The sequence below is a fragment of the Cherax quadricarinatus genome, chromosome 2 (genome assembly GCF_038502225.1).
Source record: "Cherax quadricarinatus isolate ZL_2023a chromosome 2, ASM3850222v1, whole genome shotgun sequence".
Lineage (NCBI taxonomy): Eukaryota > Metazoa > Arthropoda > Malacostraca > Decapoda > Parastacidae > Cherax > Cherax quadricarinatus.
Window position 1 is genome coordinate 8021719 of NC_091293.1, and position 15834 is coordinate 8037552.

The 15834-nt window shown below is 46.3% G+C and overlaps 1 protein-coding gene and 1 long non-coding RNA gene across 6 annotated transcripts in view; one reads left to right on the plus strand and one right to left on the minus strand.

Moving 5' to 3' along the window:
* Positions 1-15834, plus strand: part of LOC128690316 (neuroepithelial cell-transforming gene 1 protein) — a 1446122-nt gene that overhangs the window by 329046 nt on the left and 1101242 nt on the right. Inside the window, exon 1 of one of the 5 annotated variants that reach the window (XM_070087210.1) lies at positions 9196-10301. The exons of the other annotated variants lie outside the window; for them this stretch is intronic. The gene's annotated coding sequence lies outside the window, so the exon portion shown is untranslated. Of the gene's footprint in view, positions 1-9195; positions 10302-15834 lie in introns of those variants that run through there. 5 annotated transcript variants of the gene reach the window in all.
* Positions 1-15834, minus strand: part of LOC138853024 (uncharacterized) — a 294549-nt gene that overhangs the window by 249094 nt on the left and 29621 nt on the right. The window lies entirely within an intron of this gene.

The window sequence follows — 15834 nt, forward strand, 5'->3', positions numbered from 1 at the left end:
GGGAAGGTCTTCATATTTTCGGATCTTCTGGGTCTCCCTGTGGCTGGCAGCTCCACCCCCTTCCACTACAGAGTTTGGCAAGTAGGTGTCTGCCAATGTGGCAGCACAGGTGTAGTCCCAGGCAATCTGCTTTCCATCCTTCCAGGGTAGCATAGTGGCTCCATCAGGATGCTTTTGACTTCCATCAGACCTCTGTACTTGGGGTCCCCGTTGAGCTGGGCAACGGGCTGTGGCGAGGCTTCTCTTTATTATGTCATTGATCTCCTCATGTCTGGCATACTTCCCTTCTGCTGTGTGGCACACGAGGCCATGAAGTCCGAATTGATCAGCTGTCGCCCTGCCGCAAATACACCTATGTTCGGTGAGGATGGGGGCGGCTAGGCGAAGAGCAACACCAATCCGAATGGCCTGTGGGTCGAGACGGGTGCCCAGGGAGGAGTTGGGAACAGCTAACAGGAAATCTCCTGAGTGTGGTGCCTTCACTGCCAGGAGACGAGCTTTGTTCTTTCCTGAAGCATTGGAGAGCATTGTGTTGGCGATTTTTTCCATGATCGGTTTGTCCCAGTCGGACTGTTTGTGCTGTCTGGGAGGAGCTGGTCTACTGGAGGAGTCTGTAAGGGTGTCCCACCGAATCGCTTCTTCAGTAAACCTGGGGTCTTGAGCTCCTACCAAGTCTCTCAAGCGTTCGGGCACTATCTTCTTGACTAATGCACTGGAAGCCAAACACGAAGACAGAAGAGCAGGTAAAGCAACATGTGTTGCTTTACGCACCCCTATACCTCCCAGTCGTACTGGGAGGGTTGCCTGATCCCATTGCTCATCCTCTAGTGACAGGTTCAGTGCCTTCTTAAAAGTTGATCTCATATATATATATATATATATAAAATATATATATATATATATATAAAATATATATATATATATATATATATATATATATATATATATATATATATATATACACACACACATATACATATGAAAAGCGGGCCAAGTTTCTGGCCCCAGGCCTGACGCATCACGCGTGGTGGATGGGTGAAGGGATTGTTGGTCCTGAAGGTCATTCTCTTGCGGAATCTGTTCAGTCGCACTGCCAAGGAATCGCTTGCCATTGGATCACTCTCACTTTTCGTCGCCTTGATCTTCGTCCTGTTCTGGAACGAGGCTCTGCGTGGCTTCCAAGCAAGACTTAGACTTCCTCCAAACCCTTTGAGCGTATCCAGATAAAGAGATCGCGAATGCTGCTGCCATCACCTTAGCACGGCATCTCTGGTATCTGGCGGAGGACCTGGTGAGAATGGAGTTCATCGACGAGAAAGCGGACATAGCGACAAAGCGCATGATGGTGACCAACCTCGAGCGGCAAAAGAAACCAGGGTGGTCCCGTCACTTGCAATGTGTTCCAGGAATCGGAGTCGGACTGGAGGAGTTTGTGACTAAGAGGACGCTGAAAATGTTTAGCATCATTGCTGAGCAGAGGAAGGGGAGGGAAAAATATTCTTTTTTGAATGAAGACCCTGAAACGTGGGAGACGAACACAACGTTCCTGGAAATGAAGATGACTAAATGTGTCCCTCTAAAATTCAGCAATCACCCTCCCTCATTAGTCTCTAAGCGACCCGACACGACACGACACGACACGACACGACACGACACGACACGACCCGACAAGACACGACACGACCCGACCTGACACGACCCGACCCAACCAGATTCTTTGGAGAGGCTATAACTATTTCCTATATAAGATAGGGACCTAATTCTTTTTGAATCTGATAGTCTCATGAAATAAATTATGTTATTAACCGTTTGTTTCACTGAAATTCCATGGAAACCCCAGAAAACCATGGTATTTGAGGGCATGTTTGACCAAATTTCAATGTTTGTTCCACTTAAGAAGTGAAATGCGTGAGATTTTCTGTTGTGACACTGTTTTCTTTACCGAATTCGAAAGAGAAAAGATGAGAGTAAATGATTAAGAATTTACATTAACGTTTTTTTTTTTTTGAACTTTTAGTGGGAGAAATCAACTGGGGAAAATACTCATTTTCAGATATTTTTCAGTTAAATACATAGTCCAGTGGTTGGCGAAGGTCGATCAAAACCGACGATTTCACATATAATGGGTCGCTCGTTGCGCGCTCTACAAAGCGCTAAAAAATTGGAGCTATGCTATGTGAAAGAGGAACAAATATTAAAATTATAAATAAGTATACTAGGTATGATATAGCACCCAGTGAAAGTAGTCTGTTAAATTAGGAATTGGTGGATAAAAGGTTGATGGGTAGGCTTCACGCTGTACATGTTAATAGAGGGACAACGGATATATCGGATCATTATTTAGTTATAGCTACAGTAAGAGTAAGAGGTAGATGGGACAAAAGGGAAATGGCAACAGCACGTAAGAGAGAGGTGAAAGTGTATAAATTAAGAAAGGAGGAAGTTAGGGTGAGATATAAGCAACTATTGGCAGAAAGGTGGGCTGATGCAAGTATGAGTAGTGGGGGCTGAAGAGGGTTGGAATAGCATTAAAAATGCAATATTAGAATGCGAGGTAGAATTGTGTGGCTATAGGAGAGTGGGTGCAGGAAGAAAGAGGAGTGATTGGTGGAATAATGAAGGTAGTGATAAAAAAGAATGAGGTTTCTACAAAGCAGAAGTGTTATATAAAAAAAAGCAGAGTATATGGAGAGTAAAAGAAAGGTGAAGAGAATGGTGAGAGACTACAAAAGGAGAGCAGATGATAGAGTGAGAGAGGCACTGTCAAGAAATTTTGCTGAAAATAAGAAAAAAAATTGGAGTGAGATAAACAAGTTAAGAAAGCCTAGAGAACGAATGGATTTGTCAGTTAAAAACAGAGTAGGGGAGTTAGTAGATGGGGAGATGGAGGTAATGGGTAGATGGCGGGAATATTTTGAGGAACTTTTAAATGTCGACGAAGAAAGGGAGGCGGTATTTTCATGCACTGGTCAGGGAGGTATACCATCTTTTAGGAGTGAAGAAGAGCAGAATGTAAGTGTGGGGGAGGTGCGTGAGGCATTACGTAGAATGAAAGGGGGTAAAGCAGCTGGAACTGATGGGATCATGACAAATGTTAAAAGTAGGGGGAATATACTGTTGGAGTGGTTGGTATTTTTGTTTAAAAAATGTATGAAAGAGGGTAAGGTAGCTAGGGATTGGCAGAGAGTTCCTTTATATAAAATTCTTTTATATATAGGGCAGGGGGACAAAAGAGATTGTAAACATTATAGGTAAAGTGTATGGTAGGGTATAATTGAAAGAATTAGAGGTAAGACAGAGAGTAGGATTGCAGATGAGCAAGGAGGCTTTAGAGTGGGTAGGGAATGTGTGGATCAAGTGTTTACATTGAAGCATATATGTGAACTGTATTTAGACAGAAATAGGGAAACTTTCATTGCATTTATGGATTTAGAAAAGGCATATGATAGAGTGAATAGGGGAGCAATGTGTCAGATGTTGCAGGTATATGGAATAGGTAGTAAGTTACTAAATGCTGTAAAGACATTTTATGAGGATAGAGAGGCTCAGGTTAGGGTGTGTAAGAGAGACGGAGATTATTTCTCGCTAACAGTAGGTCTTTGGCAGGGATGTGTAATGTCACCATGGTTGTTTAATATATTTATAGATGGGGTTCCAAAAGAAGTAAATGGTAAGGTGTTGGGGAGAGGGGTGGGATTAAATTATGGCGAATCAAATACAAAATGGAAGTTGACACAGTTACTTTTTGCTGATGATACTGTGCTTATTTGTGATTCTAAAGAAAAGTTGCCAAGGTTAGTGGACGAGTTTGGGAGGGTGTGTAAAGGTAGAAAGTTGAAAGTGAACATAGATAGGAGTAAGGCGATGAGGGTATCAAACGATTTAGATAAAGAAAAATAGGATATCACATTACAGAGAAGGATTATGGAAGATGTGAATGTTTTCAGATATATGGGAGTTGACTTGTCACCAGATGGATTTATGAAGGATGAGGTTAACCATAGAATTGACGAAGGGAAAAAAGGTGAGTGGTTCGTTGAGATATCTGTGGAGACAAAAAAAAATTATCCATGAAGTCAAAGAAGGTAATGTACGAAAGTATATGGTACCAACACTCTTATTTGGGTGTGAGGCTTGGGTTGCAAATGCTCCAGCGAGGAGGCGGCTGGAGGCAGTGGAGATATCCTAAGGGCAATGTGTGGTGTAAATATTATGCAGAGAATTCGGAGTGTGGAAATTGGGAGGTGGTGTGGAGTTACTAAAAGTATTAGTCAGAGGGTTGAAGAGGGGTTGTTGATGTGGTTTGGTCATTTAGAGAGAATGGATTAAAGTAGAATGACTTGGAGAGTGTATAAACCAGTAGGAGAAGGAAGGCGGGGTAAGGATCGTCCTCGAAATGGTTGGAGGGAGGGGGTAAAGGAGGTTTTGTGGGCGAGGGGCTTGGACTTCCAGCAAGCATGTGTGAGCGTGTTAGATAGGAGTGAATGGAGACAAATGGTTTTTGGGACCTTACGAGCTGTTGGAGAGTGAATAAGGTAATATTTCGCGAGGGGACTCAGGGAAACAGTTTAGCCGGACTTGAGCCATGGAAATGGGAAGTACAATACCTGCGCTTTAAAGGAGGGGTTTGGGATATTGGCAGTTTGGAGGTTGACTTTTAAACTGTCGTATCCGAGCGCCTCTGCAAAGACAGTGATTATGTATGAGGTGAAATTGTCGAATGATTAAGAAAGCATTTTCTTTCAGGGGATTTTCTTTCTTTTTGGGTCACGACCGACGTGTTGAATATATATATATAAATATATATATATATATATATATATATATATATATATATATATATATATATAAATATATATATATATATATATATAAACAGCAAGGAAAGAACGTAGATGTAAAACTGCAGGCTTGAGTAATGAATGGGAGAAATTTAATATAGAAAAAATGTGTCAAATTAATTTATCGAGAGTCACGTGTTGAAAAAATTAATATGCCGTATGTTTAATATCTATAACACTAGAAATAATCCTCTTTAACGTAACACATATCATTCCTGTGGAACCTGATACCATCTCCCAATACCTTGACTGAGACTAAAGGAGATATTAAGACATACAAGACGAGTCTTAACTCACCTCTTATCATAGGAGAAGATAACAAGCATATCCATCATGGGACTGTTGTGGAGAAGACACTGAGGTGAAGCTGAATGAAGAGGTAAAAAAAATGTAAAAATCTCATTGTCATGGTAGGGGAGACAGGTGCGTGCGTGAGTCCTCACCTGTCTGGCCCCACCTTGTCACTGGTCGCTGCAACGTCCACTCTTTCTGCGCTTCAAGAGCCTTATTGAACCTTTTATTGAAGCTTTGTGTGGATCCTACCGTTACCGCTTCATTCTGCATGTCATTCCACTTCATGACACTTCTAAGGTTGAAGAAATACTTCCTAACATCCTTGTGACTCACCTATGTTTTCAGCTCCTGTTGTGAGCTCGTGTTCCTGTTTCCCGTCTATCAAATAATCTGCCCATATTCAACATGTTAATTCCTCTCATTGCTTTGTACGTTATCATATCACCTCTAGTTCTTCCCTCCAGTGTATCAGGCTGTGTTACCATAACCTCTTCTCTTTGGCCAATGGACATACACCTTAGCACCGGGACTAGTTTTCTTGTAAATCTCTTTCTTTAATATATCACCATGCTTGGTTAGGTGTGAGCTCCACACTGGTGCTGCATGATCCAATATTAGGTCTTAAGTACATTGTATACAGTGTAGTGAATTACTTCTTTCTTAGATGTCTGAAGGCCGGTCTTAGATTTGCCCGACGCGTAGTTCTTAGGTTGATGTGCGCCTCAGGGGATAGGCTCGGTACAATACTCACCCCATGGTCCTTCTCCTTGAATGAGGTTTACAGACTTTGCCCCCCACCCCACAGCCTGTACTCCGTCATCGGTTATCTCTGCCTTTCTCCAAACTTCATAACTTTGCACTTGCTGGGGTTAAAATCTAAAACGAGACTAGCAGCCTGAACAGTTTCATTTGTAGCCTTTTCTGGTCCCGTCTGCTTGTATTCTTCTCATTATTTTCGCACTTGCTAACAGAGATACTTCGGACTGTGTGTGTGTGTGTGTGTGTGTGTGTGTGTGTGTGTGTGTGTGTACTCACCTAATTGTGGTTGCAGGGGTCGAGACTCAGCATATGCGACCGCCTGTTCACTGGTCGCTACTAGGACCTCTCTCCCTGCTCAATGAGCTTCATCATACCTTGTCTTAAAACTATGTATGGTTCTTGTCTCCACTACATCGCTTGCCAGACTATCCCACTTCCTAACAACTCTATGACTGAAGAAATACTTCCTGACATCCCTTTGACTCATCTCAGTCTTCAACTTCCAATTGCAACCCTTTTTGTCTGTGTCCCATCTCTGTAACATCCTGTCTCTGTCCACCTTATCTATTCCTCGCAGTATTTTGAATGTCGTTATCATGTCTCCCCTAACCGTCCTGTCTCCCCTAACCGTCCTGTCTCCCCTAACAGTCCAGTCGTCAGGCCGAATTCCTATAGCCTTTCTTTGTACAGAGTTTTGAACGATTCCTTATTGAGGTATCAGAACGCTATTCTCAGGTTTGCCAGGCGCCCATATGCTGCAGCAGTTGTCTGGTGTGCCTCCGGAGACGTGCTCGGTGTTATACTCACCCCATGATCTTTCTCCTTGAGTAAGATTTGCAGTCTTTGGCCACCTAGCCTATATCTGTCTGTGGTCTTCTTTGTCCTTCCCCGATGTTCATGACTTTGCATTTGGCGAGGTTAAATTCGAGGAGCCAGTCCTGAAGTGTGGTGTGTGTACTCACCTAGTTGTACTCACCTAGTTGAGGTTGCGGGGGTCGAGTCCGAGCTCCTGGCCCCGCCTCTTCACTGATCGCTACTAGGTCACTCTCCCTGAGCTGTGAGCTTTATCATACCTCTGCTTAAAGCTATGTATGGATCCTGCCTCCACTACATCGCTTCCCAAACTATTCCACTTACTGACTACTCTGTGGCTGAAGAAATACTTCCTAACATCCCTGTGATTCATCTGTGTCTTCAGCTTCCAACTGTGTCCCCTTGTTACTGTGTCCAATCTCTGGAACATCCTGTCTTTGTCCACCTTGTCAATTCCTCTCAGTATTTTGTATGTCGTTATCATGTCCCCCCTATCTCTCCTGTCCTCCAGTGTCGTCAGGTTGATTTCCCTTAACCTCTCCTCGTAGGACATACCTCTTAGCTCTGGGACTAGTCTTGTTGCAAACCTTTGCACTTTCTCTAGTTTCTTTACGTGCTTGGCTAGGTGTGGGTTCCAAACTGGTGCCGCATACTCCAATATGGGCCTAACGTGTGTGTGTGTGTGTGTGTGTGTGTGTGTGTGTGTGTGTGTGTGTGTGTGTGTGTGTGTGTGTGTGTGTGTGTGTGTGTGTGTGTGTGTGTGTGTCAGTGGAACACGCTGCGCTGAGTGAGGTAAGCTGAGACTATAAAGAATTGCCTCCAGTGATGTAGGTAGTGTAAGTTAGTTTCGTAAATAGCAATGAGATTTGATCTCTCAAATCTCCGGTGGTATTAAATCAGTCGGGATTATACAGCGCATGGGAAATGAGAGAGATGAAATAAAATGGATTTTTATTCGAGGAAGGGATAAGAAATAACAATTCTTTTGATCAAGAGTCCTTCACCAGCATCAAGGTATACAACCAAAAACTTTTATGTATACCTGTGATAACGGTTCGTTTAATAGATGAACGGAAGTGAGACAAAGAAAAAAATGGTGAATGCGAGAGATAATGATATACCAAAAAGAGAAATATGAAGAGATTCTCTGGAGCAGGACAGAGTCTTTGGTGTCCACGAAACAGATTTGCATCATCGTTTGATTACAATTCCAAAATAAATACAATAAATGTAGACTACAGTGATCAGTAATGGTAAACTGTCACAACGTTGATGCGAACAAAATGATTGACTTTAAACGAGCTGTAAGATGCAGAACATAGGTAGAATATCGCTGTCAACGAAATTACCTTCATAATATTTATTTCTGATTTCAGATGACGTATAGTTTAAAGAACACAAAATAACTAAAGGAACAAAGGCCAAGAAAAGGATGAGTTGGTTGGCGAAAACTGTTTAGACATGAGGATGAACGTATAGTATACTACGTGAATGATACACTCACACACACACACTCACACACACACACACACACACACACACACACACACGCACACGCACGCACACGCACACGCACACGCACACGCACACGCACACACACACACACACACGCACACACACACACACACACGCACACGCGCGCACACACACACACACACACACGAGGAGGACAGGAGGGTTAGGGAATACATGATAACGACATGCAAAATACTGCGTGGAAAAGATAAGGTGGATAGACACACGATGTTCCAGAGATGGGACACTTGGAAGCTGAAGACTCAGATGAGTCAGAGAGATGTTAGGAAGTATTTCTTCAGTCATAGTCAGGAACTGGAAAAGTCTACGAAGAGAGGTAGTGGAGGCTGGAACTATACATAGCTTTAAGATGAGGTATGAGAAAATTCATGGAGCAGGGAGAGAGAGGACCTAGTAGCGTTCAGTAAAGAGCCGGGGCCAGAAGTTGAGTCTCGACCCCTGCAACCACAATTAGGTGAGTGTACACACACGCGCGCGCGCACACACACACACACACACACACACACACACACACAGCGCTTAAGAGTGCTTCCAGAAGTGGCTGAGTAACAACAGGTAGGTGTGAGGGAGGGGGGGGACATCATGGAGGGACATCACTGATGTGTGACAAAGGAACAAGAGAGGGAGGAACAACAGGGAGACTTGATGCAGGAATGAACGGGAGGTATGAGGCAGGAATAAGAGGTGGAAGGAGGAAGAGGTGTGAGTAACAATGAAGTTAAAAGAAGGAACAAGAGGGAGGTGTGAGAGAAATAAGAGGGCGTAAGGAAGTTGGAGGTATGATGGAGGAGTAAGAGAGGGAAGTGTGAGGAAGGGACGAGAGGGAGGTGTGAGGGAGGAGGGAGGTGTGAGGGAGGAACGAGATGTGAGGGAGGAACGAGGTGTGAGGGATGAACAAGAGGGAGGTGTGAAGGAGTGAGTGGGTAGGGCGTCCTGGGAGTGGGATGGCCGCGTCAGTGCTCGCCTGGACGCTGCTGGGATAGCATCTAGCATCTATTCTCTTGTTGCCGCTCCGCCCGGCGCTCCTCCGCCGGAATGAACGTCCCCTCACAGTGGTGTGAACGTTCCACACGAGACCAGAGTCTAATCACAGTAGTAATCCGCAGCAAGTGTTGACTCACGTCCGTGTCCGACCTCTCGTCTAATTAATCTCACCTACTCACTTAGTAGACTAGCAAATTCTAAATGATTTCCTAAGCTTAGATATTATAATCGATCCGTCTTTTAATACATTGCCTTTTCTATCACCATAGGACCATTACTAAGTGTGTGCTAGTAGACTAGTGCCTTCTGCAGGTAGTGGACCAGCTCTCTAGACTTTTCCCTAGAATGTTTTAGGGCTGGAAATGCTAACTTGCTTGTTGGTGCATTAATATGGTTTGGAAGTCCCTGACCATTGCTGCCCAACGCCCTTACTGTCGTGCTCTGGATGGCTCTAAAGTAGAAATTGAATAATGGAAGTTATACCTGGTGGAAATTAGGGCAGGAGACTGGGAGATATAGAAGAAGACAGCAGGAGACGAGGTCTCCATGTGTATCCATGGTGCTTCCTGACGGGTGCTGACGGTGACTTGTGAGACAGCTTCGCGTTCCTTCCTGCGCCGCCTTGCCTTGGTAGGACGCCCTTGCGGTGCCGCATGGGCCTCCTGCGGGTTAGAGTCTTGATGATGGCGTGCTGCGGCTGCGGTCATAGAAGGCGGTCCAGTGCCTTCATACCGCAGGCGCCATTTGACCAGCCGGCGCTGCGGTGACGTCCCCAGGCCAGCGTCGACGATACAGCGCTCGACTTGTACTACAGCAACGTGCGCAGCAGAGGCAGCAGCAGCGCCTACAGCAGCAACACCACCACCACGCTGCTGAGCGGCAGCCTGAGGGAGGGTCACAGGAGGAGCTCAGTGGGTAGTGTGACCCCAGCGTCACTCACGCTCATTGAGCACATCTCCCACCTGGTCGACCCCCCTGGAGAGCCACCACCATGTGTTTTCTGCAGCGCAGGCAACACTGCTCAGGCAACCACCACAACACACGCCCCGGCAACACTCTCTGCACTCACTGGAGGTTCGTGTGTGTGTGTGTGTGTGTGTGTGTGTGTGTGTGTGTGTGTACTCACCTAGTTGAGGTTGCGGGGGTCGAGTCCGAGCTCCTCTGTGTGTGTGTGTGTGTGTGTGTGTGTGTGTGTGTGTGTGTGTGTGTGCGCGCGTGTGTGTGTGTCATATGATGCTAGTTCATATTTACAAATTTGTGTACATCTATCAGCAAGGTTCACGTATAGTTACAAGAGAAGTGTTGACCCCCGGTGGTGTCCCATGTTGTGAAATAGATTCCCGGCATTCACGTACAAAGTCTCCCATGAGTGAAGAGTGCGTGAGTGAAGAGTGCATGAGTGAAGAGTGCATGAGTGAAGAGTGCATGAGTGAAGAGTGCATGAGTGAAGAGTGCATGAGTGAAGAGTGCATGAGTGAAGAGTGCATGAGTGAAGAGTGCATGAGTGAAGAGTGCATGAGTGAAGAGTGCATGAGTGAAGAGTGCATGAGTGAAGAGTGCATGAGTGAAGAGTGCATGAGTGAAGAGTGCATGAGTGAAGAGTGCATGAGTGAAGAGTGCATGAGTGAAGAGTGCATGAGTGAAGAGTGCATGAGTGAAGAGTGCACTACAATGTATCTGATCCCACTCTGTCAATCACTCTGGGAGCGAATACTTTATATAATATATTTTGGACTGTTTTCTCCTAATATGAAGATACAGTTTCTTGTTCTCTATACGTCTCTAAATTAAGACATTTTAATGTTATTGTTGTGTATACTGTTCCATGTTGTGTATACTGTTCCATGTTGTGTATACTGTTCCATGTTGTGTATACTGTTCCATGTTGTGTATACTGTTCCATGTTGTGTATACTGTTCCATGTTGTGTATACTGTTCCATGTTGTGTATACTGTTCCATGTTGTGTATACTGTTCCATGTTGTGTATACTGTTCCATGTTGTGTATACTGTTCCATGTTGTGTATACTGTTCCATGTTGTGTATACTGTTCCTACATGTGCAGTTATCGTGTTTTCTCTTACCTTTAGTTCCTTTAATGTAAAAAAAAACAAAAATAATTTTAACCATGAGAATATGACCTAATTTCTGGACTAAAATATTGTTATGTTTATAGATACATTATGCCTCTATAAATAGGATAATTGAAGAGTCCAGAATATACATCATGATCTCAAAAAAGAAAAATTAAGATGCGTCCCTGGTGTAACAGGGACGTAACAGGGACGTAACAGGGACGTAATAGGGACGTAACAGGGACGTAACAGGGACTCGTTGCTATCAACTCAGCTCTACCAAAAGTCATTCCATAAAGGGAGATTTTTTTTTTTTTTGAGGGGGGAGAGGGGAGGGGGGGAGGCAGATATGTAATTAACAAAAGTGAATCGAAAACTGAACAACACGTGTTGTTGAACAGCACGTGTTGTTGAACAGCACGTGTTGTTGAACAGCACGTGATGTTGAACAGCACGTGCTGTTGAACAGCACGTGATGTTGAACAGCACGTGATGTTGAACAGCACGTGATGTTGAACAGCACGTGATGTTGAACAGCACGTGATGTTGAACAGCACGTGTTGTTGAACAGCACGTGATGTTGAACAGCACGTGTTGTTGAACAGCACGTGTTGTTGAACAGCACGTGATGTTGAACAGCACGTGATGTTGAACAGCACGTGTTGTTGAACAGCACGTGATGTTGAACAGCACGTGATGTTGAACAGCACGTGATGTTGAACAGCACGTGATGTTGAACAGCACGTGATGTTGAACAGCACGTGATGTTGAACAGCACGTGTTGTTGAACAGCACGTGCTGTTGAACAGCACGTGATGTTGAACAGCACGTGCTGTGATGGTTTTTTACGTTCGATTAAAACATGAAATAACTTTTTTAATCATGTTTGCCAAAAAACATCCAGAATACAGAGGAGCTTCATAAAAGAGTTTAGTGTATTTAGAGGCGTGACAATGTATCTGTCGGTCATCTGTTACCCACAAATACTGCATAACCTTAACGCCCACCGTGTGCGGCAGGCCTACTACAGTATTACTGCGGCAGGCCTACTACATTATTACTGCGGCAGGCCTACTACATTATTACTGCGGCAGGCCTACTACATTATTACTGCGGCAGGCCTACTACATTATTACTGCGGCAGGCCTACTACATTATTACTGCGGCAGGCCTACTACATTATTACTGCGGCAGGCCTACTACAGTATTACTGCGGCAGGCCTACTACATTATTACTGCGGCAGGCCTACTACATTATTACTGCGGCAGGCCTACTACAGTATTACTGCGGAAGGCCTACTACAGTATTACTGCGGCAGGCCTACTACAGTATTACTGCGGCAGGCCTACTACAGTATTACTGCGGCAGGCCTACTACAGTATTACTGCGGCAGGCCTACTACAGTATTACTGCGGCAGGCCTACTACAGTATTCCTGCGGCAGGCCTACTACAGTATTCCTGCGGCAGGCCTACTACAGTATTCCTGCGGCAGGCCTACTACAGTATTCCTGCGGCAGGCCTACTACAGTATTCCTGCGGCAGGCCTACTACAGTATTCCTGCGGCAGGCCTACTACAGTATTCCTGCGGCAGGCCTACTACAGTATTACTGCGGCAGGCCTACTACAGTATTACTGCGGCAGGCCTACTACAGTATTACTGCGGCAGGCCTACTACAGTATTCCTGCGGCAGGCCTACTACAGTATTCCTGCGGCAGGCCTACTACAGTATTCCTGCGGCAGGCCTACTACAGTATTCCTGCGGCAGGCCTACTACAGTATTCCTGCGGCAGGCCTACTACAGCATTCCTGCGGCAGGCCTACTACAGTATTCCTGCGGCAGGCCTACTACAGTATTCCTGCGGCAGGCCTACTACAGTATTACTGCGGCAGGCCTACTACAGTATTCCTGCGGCAGGCCTACTACAGTATTCCTGCGGCAGGCCTACTACAGTATTCCTGCGGCAGGCCTACTTCAGTATTCCTGCGGCAGGCCTAGTACAGTATTCCTGCAGCAGACCTACTACAGTATTCCTGTGGCAGGCCTACTACAGTATTCCTGCGGCAGGCCTACTACAGTATTCCTGCGGCAGGCCTACTACAGTATTCCTGCCGCAGGCCTACTACAGTATTCCTGCGGCAGGCCTACTACAGTATTCCCGCGGCAGGCCTACTACAGTATTCCTGCGGCAGGCCTACTACAGTATTTCTGCGGCAGGCCTACTACAGTATTCCTGCGGCTGGCCTACTACAGTATTTCTGCGGCAGGCCTTCTACAGTATTCCTGCGGCAGGCCTATTACAGTATTCCTGCGGCAGGCCTACTACAGTATTCCTGCGGCAGGCCTACTACAGTATTACTGAGGCAGGCCTACTACAGTATTCCTGCGGCAGGCCTACTACAGTATTTCTGCGGAAGGCCTACTACAGTATTACTGCGGCAGGCCTACTACAGTATTCCTGCGGCAGGCCTACTACAGTATTACTGCGGCAGGTCTACTACAGTATTTCTGCGGCAGGCCTACTACAGTATTACTGCAGCAGGCCCACTACAGTATTTCTGCGGCAGGCCTACTCTACTACAGTATTACTGCGGCAGGCCTACTACAGTATTTCTGCGGCAGGCTTACTACAGTATTACTGCGGCAGGCCTGCTACAGTATTACTGCGGCAGGCCAACTACAGTATTTCTGCGGCAGGCCTACTACAGTATTCCTGCGGCAGGCCTACTACAGTATTACTGCGGCAGCCCTACTACAGTATTACTGCAGCAGGCCTACTGCAGTATTTCTGCGGCAGGTCTACTACAGTATTACTGCGGCAGGCCTACTACAGTATTACTGCGGCAGGCCTACTACAGTATTTCTGCGGCAGGCCTACTACAGTATTCCTGTGGCAGGTCTACTACAGTATTACTGCGGCAGGCCTACCACAGTATTACTGTGGCAGGCCTACTACAGTATTCCTGCGGCAGGCCTACTACAGTATTCCTGCGGCAGGCCTACTACAGTATTCCTGCGGAAGGCCTACTACAGTATTCCTGCGGCAGGCCTACTACAGTATTCCTGCGGCAGGCCTACTACAGTATTCCTACGGCAGGCCTACTACAGTATTCCTGCGGCAGGCCTACTACAGTATTCCTGCGGCAGGCCTACTACAGTATTCCTGCGGCAGGCCTACTACAGTATTCCTGCGGCAGGCCTACTACAGTATTCCTGCGGCAGGCCTACTACAGTATTTCTGCGGCAGGCCTACTACAGTATTCCTACGGCAGGCCTACTACAGTATTCCTGCGGCAGGCCTACTACAGTATTCATGCGGCAGGACTACTACAGTATTACTGCGGCAGGCCTACTACAGTATTTCTGCGGCAGGCCTACTACAGTATTTCTGCGGCAGGCCTACTACAGTATTCCTGCGGCAGGCCTACTACAGTATTCCTGCGGTAGGCCTACTACAGTATTTCTGCGGCAGGCTTACTACAGTATTCCTGTGGCAGGCCTACTACAGTATTTCTGCGGCAGGCTTACTACAGTATTCCTGCAGCAGGCCTACTACAGTATTCCTGCGGCAGGCTTACTACAGTATTCCTGTGGCAGGCCTACTACAGTATTTCTGCGGCAGGCCTACTACATTATTCCTGCAGCAGGCCTACTATAGTACTCTTGCGGCAGGCCTACTACAGTATTCCTACGGCAGTCCTACTACAGTACTTCTGCGGCAGGCCTACTACAGTACTCCTGCGGTAGGTCTACTACAGTATTCCTACGGCAGGCCTACTACAGTACTCCTGTGGCACGTCTACTACAGTACTCCTGCGGCAGGTCTACTACAGTACTCCTGCGACAGGTCTACTACAGTACTTCTGCAGCAGGCCTACTACAGTACTCCTGCGGCAGGTCTACTACAGTACTCCTGTGGCAGGTCTACTACAGTACTCCTGTGGCAGGTCTACTACAGTACTCCTGCGGCAGGTCTACTACAGTACTCCTGCGGCAGGTCTACTACAGTACTCCTGCCGCAGGTCTACTACAGTACTCCTGCGGCAGGTCTACTACAGTACTCCTGCAGCAGGCCTACTACAGTACTCCTGCGGCTGGTCTACTACAGTACTCCTGCGGCAGGCCTACTACAGTACTCCTGCGGCAGGCTTACTACAGTACTCCTGCGGCAGGCCTACTACAGTACTCCTGCGGCAGGCCTACTACAGTACTCTTGCGGCAGGCCTACTACAGTACTCCTGCGGCAGGTCTACTACAGTACTCCTGCAGCAGGCCTACTACAGTACTCCTGTGGCAGGTCTACTACAGTACTCCTGCAGCAGGCCTACTACAGTACTCCTGCGGCAGGTCTACTACAGTACTCCTGCGGCAGGTCTACTACAGTACTCCTGTGGCAGGTCTACTACAGTACTCCTGTGGCAGGTCTACTACAGTACTCCTGCGGCAGGTCTACTACAGTACTCCTGTGGCAGGTCTACTACAGTACTCCTGTGGCAGGTCTACTACAGTACTCCTGCGGCTGGTCTACTAC